This window comes from Thalia democratica, chromosome 2, assembly GCF_965202585.1.
Source record: "Thalia democratica chromosome 2, ktThaDemo2.hap1.1, whole genome shotgun sequence".
In the NCBI taxonomy this organism is placed as follows: Eukaryota; Metazoa; Chordata; class Thaliacea; order Salpida; family Salpidae; genus Thalia; species Thalia democratica.
Genome location: NC_139166.1, coordinates 107,616,415 through 107,627,867, shown reverse-complemented (window position 1 = coordinate 107,627,867; position 11,453 = coordinate 107,616,415).

Genomic DNA, 11,453 nt, shown 5'->3' with positions numbered 1-11,453 from the left:
AAACTATTCTTCTGATCTTTTTTTTTTAAATTTTATCTTATTAAAAAATAACTTGTATGTTTATTCCATTACTATTAATTAATCTCTCAAGACTTTATTTTTTTCTTTTCTAGAACTCAAGATACTTGTGTATCAAGTTAAAAAAGAAAATAAACTGAAATTTTAGAAGACACACTTTCAAGTTAAGAAGCTTTTTCTTTGTTGACTGAAATTTTGTAAAATCTTAAATATTATACATTCTTAGATCTATTATAGATGGAGACAGGTCCGTTTTACACAGTCACTTTTGTACAAAAGGTCAGTTTTGCAAGAAGAGTTACTTTTGCACAAGGTCAAGGTCAGGATTGTAGTTAGACTTACATGCAAGCATGAAGCAACCATTTGCTTTTTATGATCACTGACGTCAGCATTGTTTTTTGCGTTCAATGCATTGTCTACTAAGCAAGACAGTTGGTACGCAAGTTTTAAATAAGATCAACAAAAACATTGGCCAAAGTCTACAGTTAGACATAAGGAATAAACTTACTGTAAAAACTAAGAAGATTTGTTTTTGAAGAAACAACCTTTTTTTGAGAATAATTTAGTTTACACTTTTCATAAAGATCTTTATTGAACTCCAAACTTTGGTACTATATCAAAAATTTTTTAAAATTTATAACGCCACACGGAGGTGTATAATTTATTTTTACAAAAATCAACATTGACTCTTAAAGCTTAAATCTGAACTATAAGTAAGATCTTATATAGTATAAACAATTACAATAACTTTTAGATGTGGTTGTGTTGTTTTTATTATTGTTCTTTATTTGTTATTTTTTATTCAAAGAATGTGTTAGTTTAAGATAACATATTTCGTGGTACACTATCAATTACCACTAAATCAATCCTTATTCCATCTCAAACTATTTCCCACAGGATCAACCAAACTCTTTAGTTGCCACCAAATCAATTATCACCAAAGTCAATGCCAACTCCATCAATTCTCACCCAATCAATTACCACCAAAGTCAATTTAAATATATCAATCTTCACCCAAATAAATTTCAACCAGGGTTTTGGACAACTCTTTCCTAATTGCCTCTTTTAAAGCAAAAAAAAATGTTGCCTTCATTCACTTAAAACCCCAGAATATTTGGTGTAAGTTGTTTGTTGCCAACTTAATAGTTAGCAAGGGTTTGTATTGCTTCTCATTCTCTATACGCTTCATTACAAACTCCAGAATATTTGGTGCAAGTTTCAAATCTTTTTTAAATTTTAACTAAGATTTTTTTATCCTCATTACAAACCCCAAAACATCTTGTGTAAGTTGGCGACCTTACTAGTTGTCCCCCTTTATTGCTAAAAATTTAAACCTGCACTTCCTTTACCCTGTACTAAATATCCCCAAACTTTCTGGAACTGCACAAAAAGGAGGCAATATTGTTTGTTTTTGAGAAACAACTCAAATCTATTGAATTCAAAACTATTAAACATCAAAGTTAGTTCCAATCTGATCATTTCAAGCAGAATCAGTTTCCACCCAATAAATAACTTTTTATTTTATAATAGTCTAAACAACTTACTATATCATATGCAAATTTCAACAACAATAAAACTTGATAAAAAATTTGGTTATAATAACTAAATTACAGTAAATTTCATGTATCTTGATATAACTCAGCAATAGACTTTCGATTGTTTTTTTTTAAACTCATTTGATTACTATTATGGAGTAGCATTTGTAAAATTTAGAAAGCCAATTTAGTATTACATATTTTGGTATATTTGAGTTTAACGAGTGAAACGAGATTGTTTGAGTGGGCCATAATTAGGATAGAAGTTAATTTAAGTGGGAATTGATTTGGGTGGAAATTGATTGTGTTGGAATTAATTTCAGCAGGAATTAATTTTGGGAGTAATTGATTATATGGTAATTTATTGGGTAAGGACTGATTTTGGTGGGTACAACAGTAATAGTTATACCCACCTTTGTACATATGGGGGTCCTGGACAAGTCGTGCAGCAAGAATTAATTTCGGGAGTGATTGGGAATTTCATTTTATAGAGTTTTATCAGAAACTTTTATCAGCTTAAAAAATTCAAGTAATGTTTAGATATAAGTGATGTAAATCAGTGACCTCAATGGGTTTCTAATGAAAGGCGCGCAAAAAAAAGATCATTTTATTAAAAATCTATCTCCTCCTATATTTTTTGACCAATCTTCTTCAAATGAAAAAAAGAGACCCCTTGTCCCTTCTATGCCCTTAATAACTGAGTGTGTCCCAAATTTAAAATTTATAACATTTTATTCTTTAGTATTTGTTTTTCTTTTATACTGATTCAAAATGATTGTGGGTTTGAAATGGTAGAAGTACATAGTTGGTGTGATTGTTTTGATGGGCCATGATTAGGTTGGGAATTAATTTGATTAAGTGAAAATTGATCAGGTGGAAGTTGAAAAATATTTTTTGAATGAAAACTACAATAAATATGTTATAATATTTTAGTTTCTCAACGTCCTTGGTAATAAAATAATCAATTAAAAATAAGTCTTTTTTCTACCAAGTTGATTACAAATTTTTAATTTTAGACTGAGAATGTTTAAAAAGAATTAAACAATAATTGAAGACTATTTAAATTCTAAGAATTCATGTTCCAATTATTCAAATTTTAATATTTATCTCTTTCAATGAAATATTAAAAAAATATATATACCATTATAACCTTATTGATTAGAGCTACATAAGCATTTGTTTTCTGAAATATAACTTTTCTTTCTTCTTTTATTTAAAAAACAAAGTATTGGTCAAAGACCTTGTTAGTGCTTAAATAATTATTCTTGTTGTTATATTGATTTTGAAACTTAACTAAAATATAATTATTACCATAATAATGAAAATTATTTTTAAAGTTTAAAGTTTACCATAAATTCAGTTTTAAAATAAAATTTAATGTTTTGTTAAAAAAAAAAAAGTACAAATTTGTTTTTATTTAATTGTAAAAATGCTATTTTCCATGACTTTACATATCTTTTTAGATTTATTTAAGCACTGACGAGGTTTTTGACTAACACTTAGTTTGTAAAATAAAGTCTTTAAAGAATAAATTCATTATTTCTCCTATAGTAATTGAAATCTTTATTTGTTTTCTTAAAACCAAAACATTTAATATAACTTTTCTTTGAGATATGCCTAAAATAAACATAAAACTTACAAAATATAAAAATTATTAGTTATTACTAATTTCAGTTTTCATAAACGCTCTTTTCAATATTTTTTACTAACATAATAATATTTTTAGACCTATATAGGCACTTTTTAATTTTTTCAAAAACCATTACTTTTTGAGATTTGGCCCCTTAAACCTATTTTAAAAGAATTGAAATGTTATAATTTAATTTGTCAAGTAATTAAAATATTAGGGAATATGTTATAAATGAAAATAACTGATTTCAGAACTTGTAAAAAAGTATAATGTTAAACTTTTTTAGCAAACAATTTTGCATTGTATTTGCGGTATACTATCAAAATCCACCAATTTTTTTTTACATTTTTATTTAATAATTTATGATATATATTTTTTGATATTTTTTAATTCATTATTTATTTATTTTTCACTATCACTGTTACTCCTAACCCTTACCCTCGTTTGCTTAGCGGTTCTCAAATTTGACTGGGTGAATTTTAATCAGGTGGATTTTGAACGTGTCCTATATTAGCACATTTTGAAATACATTTAAAATAGTTTTGAAAAAGCACACTGAAAATAATACTTAAAATAATTAAATATTTAATACAAGCACTTGAATGTAAAACAGAGTATTATAAAACATTAAAATTTATAAGGACTATATTTAGTTTACAATGTTTAAAACAATTAACAAATATGGTCATAGTTTAAATCTGTTTGATGTCTTTACTTAATCTATATATAAATTGTTACAAAAAATTAAATTAAAAACTGTTTAAATTTAATGATTTATTTAAGTAATAGTAATTTGTTTTAACTTGTTTAAATAAAAGCAGAATCAGTATAATTGTTTTTTCATTTAAGTAGTTGAATTTGAAACTAAATAAATATTCAACAGTTTGATGTTTAAACATTAATATAAAAATGCATACCCAGATTAAAATTGATACACTTTTATTTTTTATTAATAAAATCTGTTAAAAGTTCAACAAACCTTGTAGAGACATTTTATGGTTCTTGGGGCTATTATTGTTTTTTTTCTCTGTTTCTATCACTTTTGAACAATTTAACAGTTTGATGCTTAAACATTAATAATAAAAATGCATACCCAGATTACAATTAATACACTTTTATTTTTTATTAAGAAAATCTGTTAAAGTTCAACAAACCTTGTAGAGACATTTTATGGTTCTTGGGGCTATTATTGTTTTTTTTCTCTGTTTCTATCACTTTTGAACAATTTAACAGTTTGATGCTTAAACATTAATAATAAAAATGCATAACCAGATTACAATTAATACACTTTTATTTTTTATTAAGAAAATCTGTTAAAAGTTCAACAAACCTTGTAGAGACATTTTATTATTCTTGGGGTTATTATTGTTTTTTTTTTCTCTGTTTCTATCACTTTTGAACAATTTAACAGTTTGATGCTTAAACATTTATAATAAAAATGCATACCCAGATTACAATTAATACATTTTTATTTTTTTAATAAAAATAATCTGTTAATAATTCAACAAACCTTATTGAAACAAAACGTGGTTGTTATTGTTTTTTTCTCTGCTTCTTCTATTGAGGTGTTTGGACCAATTTATAACATAATGTCAATAACATTAGTATTACAATTTAAAGTTACTTAAGTCTGTAAAAATAGTATCATTGTATATCATTTTAAAACTTAATTGTGCGAAATCATTATTGTTTGTCTAATCTTAATAAACATAAATAAAAAACTACTTCATCATTATAAAATAAACATGTAAATGATAATAGAAAATAGCCAAAATATAACATTTATAAATTCATTAAAATACTTTAACAAGAAACATTTATCAATTATTTTAACATCAAAACATAATTATCTCAAACTATTAAGTAAATGAATAAAGCACATAAATCATAAAAAGTCAAACAATTACAACTACTTGGCACAGATTTTAATATAAAGTTTTTTTTAATTTTCTAAAGTTTTTATGAATTAGTTCAATTCTCTAGTTGTAACTGAAGAAATGAAGGCAGTCAAGTTGGCCTCCATAAACTTTATTGCTGTCCACCGCTAGGACCATAGAACTGACTCTGATATGGAGGTGCAATGACTTGACCGGACAAGGGTCCAGTTTGTGCGCGCATTGGTTGACCAGTTTGAGACATCATCTGTGGTACAACTGTATTGGACTGCACATAACTGGGAACTCCACCCGGAGCAGCTTGTTGGCCATTCAGTGGGATCAGAGGTTGTTGTCCCATCTGGTTGCCAGGTGCTAAAGCTACAGTTGTAGTGGGTCGCATCACCATGGTCACGGGTACACCCTGGGTAACATTTTGGTTCACCAAAGGGCCAGGCTGCATCACTTGACCCACCAGCTGGTAAGTGGGTGCATAGTTACCCTGGTAACCGACAGCATTTTGTTGGGCTGATACATATGTGACTGCTGCAAGTGGCCTATTCTGCGGTTGAGAAGCTTTCTGCTTGGCCTGCTCTTCTTCCGCCTTCTTCTTTTCACGTTCCAGTTGGCCGGGTAGCATGTCAGCATTGTAACTGCCCTGTGCCCATTTAATTTTCACGTTCACCCCACCAACATTGACACTTTGGTACTGAAGCACCTGCACAGCCTCTGTTGCAGTTTCAAAGGTTATGAAACTGACCCTCTCCCTACAAATCACCTGGCTGTTGTTGGGGAAAACACTCTGTAGCGTTCCCTTGGTGATGCCATCCAGTTTGCCAGCAAACAAGCAGATTTTTCTATTCATGTTTTATTCTATATTTCTGTAAAAGAAGTTCGGTTGATAATTTTATTTACAAAGAGATAACAAACGTTTCACCCAAAATTGGGATCTTTAGGTTAAAAAGTAAATATAAATTGGACATTGGATAACTCAAAAAAATGTATAAAACAATTAATAAAATCAAATTTATAAAAATATACTCTACTTTACATTTTTCACACAAACCAGCTAAAAAAGTTAATAATAATTGTCTGTGTTTTTAGTATGTTTATAGCTGATGGTGCACTTTAAAATTATCATTGTTGTTTTGTATATATAAGAAAAACAATATCAATTCACTTAATGAACAAACTTATTGTTGTTGTTGTTTCTGTTGTTAAGTTTTTGAATATGTTTTTTTTTGTCAATAAAAACTTTTACAAACAATTAATACTTAAATTTAAAACTGTTGCTAATATTATTCTTATAATTATGCAAGTAATATTAAACTAGTATGATTAATAAAAAAACTGGTTGTTTATAATGGTTTTTTAAATACCTAAAATTTTATTCTTTTTAAAAATTTTTTGAAACGGGGTGAATAGATGGGGAAAAATTTACAAAAGTTAAGAGGTAAGGAGAATAAATCACTTTTTTTCACAATATGATCTTATTTTATAGAATTCTAGCTAAGATAGGAGATGCTTACAAATTAAAAATTTCAAAACAATTTTTGAGATATAGCCGCTTAAAGTCAGAGACTACAATAGAATCCTTATGGGAGGCGCAAACTAAAATGGCAAATAACTTGAAATCACTAAAAATCTATCTCCTCCTACGTTTATTGAGATAACTATCTCAAATTTTCAGGAAATGTTCCTTGCAGTATTTAGAAAATTCTATTGGAAAAAAGTTAATTAAAAAAATTATGACAAAAAAACAAAAAAAAAACTTTTATTACTATTTTTTTTATAAATTAAAAAAAACAATTGACAAAATTTAATAAATATTGCAAGAGACGTTTCCTGAAAGTTTGAGGAAGTTATCTCAAAAAACGTAGGAGAAGATAGATTTTTAGTGAAATAGTCTAAGTTTGTCATTTTAGTATGCACCTCCCATAAGGAACCTATTGTTGCCTCCGACTTTGACCAGCTCTGTCTCAAAAATTATTTTGAGTCTTTTAAATCTGTAAAAAGCATCTTGTAGCTTGGTAAACTCTATAAAATACAATAAAGTTGTGAAAAAGTGATTAAACCCCCCTATGACCTTAACATTGGTTCTTAATTGACAGCTTGATCTAGAAGTCATTTTTATTGATTCTAAAGAGATGTAGTCACTTTTATAAAAATTCTTCAACACAAATATATGAGCTACAATTTTTAAGTTTTCAATTTTCCCAGAAATTTAAAAAAACACAAGAAATCTATCCTGATTATAGTTTGTGAGCCAGAGATTTCAATTTTTCAGGAAGTGTTATTGCAATATTAAGAAAAATCTTTTGATGTAATTATATTCGTAATAATTGTAATGCTTTTTCGCCTTAGTACTTTGTGCTTTCCACGAAACCCTAGGAAACTTTTAAAATTTTATTGCTCATATCTCGAAAATTACTTTAAATTATAAATGGCAGCTTAGTTAATATTGTAAAAATTATTTTTTAAATGTTATTTACCCTCTTATGGCAGCACTGGTTAAGTTTTAAAAAACTTAAAGTTTTAGAATGTGTGTTCAAAAAAAAAATTTAAAGATTTTTAAAGTTGGTTGTAATATATTTACGATATTTTAATATTTTCTGTATTTTATTATATTTGTTTATCCAAACAATGCTATCTTTTTTTTTTATTCTATGCCATTAACTTTTACAGAAAATGCAGGATTTTCTTACATAATTTTTGTAATGTTAAGACTTTAATTTAAAATGTATTTTATAAATGACTTGCCATTATAATCATGCAACTACTGATATACAAAATCGCACAACTGTTTAGGGATTTTTTCACAAGTTCAGGATTTACTTTCACAGTTGCTTTAATGATGAGATTTAAATTTGTTTGTATTTTCCCAAACAGCATTTCATCAGGGTTTTTTCATTAAAATTAATAATCTTTAAGATAAGTAAGTTCTAATACTTAGAGTGGCAGGTATATTTACAAATATTTTAAGGCCTTAAAAAGTTTCATTTATTTACAAAAAAAAAAGAGTAATCTAATTAACATTGAAAATTTTTATATTTTAAAACCTATTTTAAAATTTTGTTTAACTATTTTAAAATATTCATATATTAAATTATTGTAGTTTTTTTAATTCTTTTTATAAGTGTTATTGGAAGTGTTATTTTCAAAAAAAAAGGTTAATAATATATATTTTTGAACAACTATGAATGTTCTGTTAATATGGAATGATGAGTAATACTGATGTTTTTAAGCTTTTTAGAATGTTGGTTTTTGAAATAAAATATAACACAAGTTGTTTTTGATCAGTGTATTCTCTAAAACAGCTAAGGAATGAATGAAAACAATTTGAGCTTAATTTATATGTTATTTATATCTACAGATAAAAATTTAAACTTTGAAATTTTGTTGAAAATTTTCCATACCTTTTTTCAACTTGGATCATTTTTACAAAACTGGCTATACCTCATAACTCGATTCATTTTTAAATCCTTTAAAAAAGTATTTTATTGTACAAGTTAAAAAAGCTCTAAAAATAATTTTTGTAAAAGTATCCTGTGTGACCTTATCCAATAAGAATTTTTAACAAGCTTTTTATAGAAAAAAATAAGATTAAGAAGTATTTCAGAGTAATTTTAAGAAGTAATTTCTAATACTGATGATTGTTGAGTAATGTATAACTAGTTTGATATTGAAAAAAATAGTCTAAAAATCTTTTTCAAGATTAAATATTATGAACTACCAGAAATATGTTATAAGTTTTTTAAAACCAACTAGCTACTTTTAAGTAATTAACCTCACTAGTTAAAAAAAAAATTAACTTGATTTTTAAAATAGTTCAATAAAGTTGATATGATTTTTAAGTAACAAGTGTTTCTGAAACAAATAAATGTAATGTGTATTTCAACATAGAGTAATAATTTTATAAGAGTTGCAAATTTTTGACAGAATCACTAAATATGATAATGGACCGACTACAAACAATAGACTGAAAAAACAAAATGGTTTTTGTATAAAAAGTTTTAATAATATAGATTCAAATTTCAAAAGTAAGTAGAGTATAATTTTTTATTGTTTTATTTAATATTTTTCTATATAAATTTATTATAATTTGTTAAAAATTTTGATTAAAACTATTGTTTTTAAATTTACAACAGTAGTTTTCAATTTGAAGATTTTAACAAAGTTTTTATTTAAAAAAATGTTTTACAGAAAAAGGTTACGTTTTTAAAAGTTTTAATTAACTATTTTTATACAAAATGTTTATATTTAATACAACTAATAAATTGATCTTGTTATAAATTTATTAGTTATATTTAAATATTTAAGTTTTGCAAGTTTTTAAGTTGATCAAACTTTTTAATCTTTGATTGTTTATAGTCGTTTAAAAGTAATTTTAAAATGTTTTTTATTTGTTAAATTTGTTTTTTACTTAAAATGATTTTAATTAAAAAAATCTATATAAAAATTTTGGAAAAATAAGTTTTGAATGTTTTACAAAATTGAAAAAAAAAACACATTTTTTTCAAAAAATTTCTAATATATCTTGCACTTTTATTTTAATTATTGGTACATGTATATATAACGTATTATTTTTTTTATTTGATAATATTTTTAGGGCACCTGTACATTCGAAGTTTTATTTATTTTACATTAATATATTTATATGAAACACGTTTAAGTTTTTAAAAGTTCGTTGTTTTTATTTATTTTTTTTATTTTACACAAATCTTTTATTTTATCATTTATTTTATTAAGTTGTTCTTAAAATAGTTATTTATAAATAACTGAATCAGTTTAATTTTATTTAATTTCACATGTACGTTATTAAACTTGTATTGAGGTTGATAATTTTAGTTAGTTTGATTTATCAGTAAAGTATGTTTTATTTTTTCTTGAACTGACAGTTTGAACTTGATTTTTCTTGAATTTGATATTTTATCAATTAAATTTCAAATTAAAAAGTTGTTAAACCAATAACTATTACTACTAATACTATGAATATTGGTTACCAACTCTTTCACATATTGTTAAATTAAATTACGAATATGATCGAATTTTATATAATATTTTAGTAATATATATAGCTTATTGAACGAAAAAAAAAACGCTTAAAATATTTGGTCATAGGACCTGGTTCACGAAAAAACCTTTCGGTTATCAAGTCGCACACCACGGATACCTTTTAACGTCTTGTCCAGGACATTAAAATAATTATTCTTTTTTTTTTGTATATATATAGTAAAAATTGTTTACATTAAAAATTGTTTGAATTGTATTGTATTAATACAAAATTTTTAGAGTTTGATGAATCTTAAATTGTATTTAAAACAGTATCAGTAAAAAATAAGTTAAGTAAACATTTAAGTACAAATTTGTTGTTTTGTTTTAACTTATGTTACTAACAATTTATTAAAGCGTTCATACAGATGACTATATAGTGTTGAAAAAGTACGTATAAACTTTCTAACAAAACATATTATCTTACTAATATGATTATAACATAAAATTCATTAATTGCTAGTCTATGCCATAAATAAAATCGTGATAATTTCTGTTCAATCAAGCGTGTTTGTTTATTTGCTTTATTAATAAACTCTATTTATAGCTAAGTATTCTGCTAAAACAAGTTATGAGAAAATTCCAGACCAATTTTATAATAACTGTTTTAAGATAATTCTAACTAAAACTATCATTCATCATTTAGTTTTTTGTTCATTAACTTTTTAAAATTTGAGAACATTATATGGTTAAGCGTTTTCACCAAATATACCAAATATATTATTGCATATATAATAAATATAATATTAATTTAATTTAATTTAATATATTTATATATAATACTAAATATAAATATATAATATATAATTGCTACTTGCAACAGTACTTTATTAAAAATTTGTTGTTTTCTTTTTTATTTACACTTAATGTTTGTTTATTTCAAAGCATATCACAAAATTTTTCAATATTTTTAAAAGTTAATTTTAAGTTTTTTAAAACGCTTAAAACAACTAAGATAAAAATATTTTTGGACTTATTGCATAGAAGTTATTAAAAAGCATCCAATTTTTTTGATTCGTATTCGTTTTTGTAATTGACGAAAGGTATTTTCAGTGTGTAATTATTCAAAAATATAAATTTAATCGTTTGCTAACAAACATCCGAGCGTAACAAGTTCACTGGAATATACAATAACTATAATAAATTTAAAGTACTCTTTCTTTATTTAACTGAAACATGTTTCTGTGTGTTAATGGGTTAACACTTTCCTACGGAGCTATGTAAAATAATTAATACTGTAAGGAAAGTTTATAAACTAAATAAAGTAGGTATATATATATATATATATATGTGTTTATTAAATAAATAGTATTTGTAATTATTAAGTCTAATTTAGACTATCCA